Source organism: Physeter macrocephalus, chromosome 21, assembly GCF_002837175.3.
Source record: "Physeter macrocephalus isolate SW-GA chromosome 21, ASM283717v5, whole genome shotgun sequence".
Taxonomy (NCBI): domain Eukaryota; kingdom Metazoa; phylum Chordata; class Mammalia; order Artiodactyla; family Physeteridae; genus Physeter; species Physeter macrocephalus.
Genome location: NC_041234.1, coordinates 29482921 through 29486365, shown reverse-complemented (window position 1 = coordinate 29486365; position 3445 = coordinate 29482921).

The following is a 3445-nucleotide window of genomic DNA, read 5'->3' as shown; positions in this document are numbered from 1 at the left end:
TAAATTTGCTCAGGATATTATAAAATTGACCAGGAGAAAATGTCCAAGGCAAAACAGCTTAAAATCTCTGTTTTTGCCTGATGCCTAACTTAATCCTCATGGGAACATTATGAACTATTTTCTGACATATGGTATGTGCAATGATTTTCCTGATTCCACAATAGAGGAAGCAGAGGCACTTGATGAGGCATCTCAGGTCACTTGCTGAAGGTCACACTGCCAACAATGGCTGAGGCTGGAATTTGAACCCAAGTGGTCTGGCTCATTGCCCATGTTCTTTAACTTATTCACATTAAGCAGTTGGGGCCCTGATAATTTTGAAGTGGGGTGTGTAGCTGCATACACCAATATCTTCTGTGATCTGCTACTGGGGCTAGTGAAGAAGATTGCTCCTTCAGTGCTCTCTCTGGCCCCCAGGATCTCACTCATGCTGTTCCTCTGCCTGGACAACTCACCACCCACTCTCCACTGGGCTACCTCCTACTCATCCTTTAAATCTGAACTTACCGGTCACCTGGGGAGACTTATACCCTTAAGCAGCATTATAGTCCCCTGCCATATGCTGCTAGAGATCACTGAATTCTGCTCATCACAAAGTGCACTCATCACAGTTGAAGGTTATTTGTGGTCTGCCTCCCCTCAGCTGACTGAATTCCCTAAAAGCAGAGTCTATGTCTGCCTTTCTCAGCTGACAAGCCCCAAATCCTCACTATACAGGAGTGTGAGGTCCATAGATCTTAGAGGAATTCTATTCCTGCTGGGACCAAATGATTGGTTGAGGGTGGGTGCTAGCATATATATGAATAATTCAATATCTTTTTCCTATTCATCCAGGAAAAATTTAAAAATGGATAAAAAGATACAACTAAAGATTGATATTTTGATGGAATGAAAAATGATGGATTTCTAGGGAAGAGACTGGTTAGGTTATTTTATTATAACATACTTATGTGTGTAATACACACATGAGATTATATATTTGTACCATTAATGTATTAACAAGATAAAATGCTCAAAGTATTTTCTATATATATTTTATGTAGTATATAACATATATAATATGTTAATGCAGTATATATATAGGCAGATACCTAGATAAAGGGAAATATTCACTTTACACAGTAATTAGTACTAGAACAGCCATTTAGGGTTTACAAAAGTGAACAATCTAGTACACTAAGCAAATGAAGCAGAAATTAGTAACTGAAATTAAATGGTGTCTGTAACAGAGTGCCTGTTATATAGTGGGTGCTTAGTAAGTATTTGTTGTGTAAATGAATCTGTGCATCATTTTCCCCTTTAGTTGGCATTCATGGAACACTTCTTACGTGCTTCACCTAAATGCCACCTGGAAGGCTTTCTGTTTTTCTGTAGTAAGTACTCTCTTCCATCCTGCACACAGCTTTTCAAAACTTCTCACCTCTCATCAGACCTTTCCTTTCACTTATCACCTCCACCTCAATCATAACATATAAGCCTGACTACTAAATCAAGGAAGGAGGAAAATATTAATTTTTTAAACAATTCTACTTCATTATAGTTAATATACCAAAAAATTTACCCGTTGTAACTCTAAATTTAGAGAACTTATGGGAAATGTTTACAGTTGTACAAACATTACCACCCACAATCCAGTTCAAAAACACATTATGGATAAAATTCCCTCATACTTATTTTTTAACACCTTTATTGTGGTATAATTTTCATATACCAATCAAATATACAATTTGATCTTTTTACATATGTATATACTTGTGAAACAATTACCACAATCAAGATAGTGAATATATTCATGTCTCTTTCTCACCCCTCCCACCACTCCTTATCCCCATGCAACCATTGATCTGATTTCTATTATTTTTTATTAGTTTATATTTCCTAGTTTTATATAAATGGAATGACACATGTAATTTCTTTCTGGGTTCTTTCAGATAATTATTTTGAGATTCATCCATGTTGAATTATTTTGAGTTATTTCTTTGTGGTTGCTTTGAGGATTACAATAAGCATTTTAATTAAACCAATCTACTACAGATTAATACTAATCTAAATGCAGTAGTATATAGAAAGTTTGCTCCAGTATAGCACCCTTTTGTCCTATTATTTCATATATATTACCTTTATGTTATAAACCCCAAAATACAACAATGTTGTAATTTTTCATTAAACAGTCTTATATTTTCAAAGAAACTAAGAAAAAATATATATAATATATATATAAATACTGTGTATAGTATTTACTCATATATTTACTATTTCTGGTGCTTCTCATTGCATCTTATGTTTTCATGCTAATGCCTGATATAATTTCCTTTCAGTTTATACGACTCCCCTTAGGATTTCATATAGGGCAGGTCTGCTAGCAATAAATCATCTTAGTTTTCATTTATCTGGGAATGTCATTATTTCCATTTATTTTTAAAGGATAGTTTCTCTGGATATAGAATTTTGGTTGACTTTTTTTTCCTTTTAGTACTTTGAATATGTCATTCTACTATCTTCTGGCCTCCATGGTTTCTGGTGTGAAGTCAGCTATTATTGTATTGTTATTCCACTATAAGTGACTGGTCATTTTTCTCTTGTTCCTTTTAAGATTTTCTCCTTGTATTTTAGACTTCGACTATGATGTGTCTAGGTAGGGATACCTTTCTGTTTATCCTACTCATGGTTGGTTGGGCTTCTTAGATCTATATATATTGTTTCTATTAAATTTCAAAAATGTTGGCCATTATTTCCTCAAATGTTTTTCCACCTTTCTCTCTCCTCCCCTTCTGGCATTCCCATTAAATATATACTTAGGTATATAACATGTGGTTTCACAACTCTCTGAGGCTCTGTTAATTTTTCTTCATTTTTTATTCTCTCTGCTCTTATTTTAAAATTTTTATTGATGTATAATTGACATACAACATTGTATTGGTATCAGATGTATAGCATAATGATTCAATATTTGTATATATTGTGAAATGATCACCACAATGTCTAGTTAGCATCTGTCACCATATATAGTTACAGAATATTTTTTTTCTTTGTGATGAGAACTTTTAAGATCTACTTTCTTAGCAACTTTCAAATATAGAATACAGTATTCTTAACTACAGTTGCCATGCTATAAATTACATCCCCAGGGCTTATTTTATAACTGGACTCCCTTCACTCATTTTGCCACCAACCAAGCCCTGCCCCAGCAACCATCAATCTGTTCTCTGTACCTATAAGCTTTTTTTCTTTTAACATCTTTATTGGAGTATAATTGCTTTACAATGGTGTGTTAGTTTCTGCTTTATAACAAAGTGGATCAGTTGTACACATACATATGTTCCCATATCTCTTCCCTCTTGCGTCTCCCTCCCTCCCACCCTCCCTATCCCACCCCTCTAGGTGGTCACAAAGCACCAAGCTGATCTCCCTGTGCTATGCGGCTGCTTCCCACTAGCTATCTATT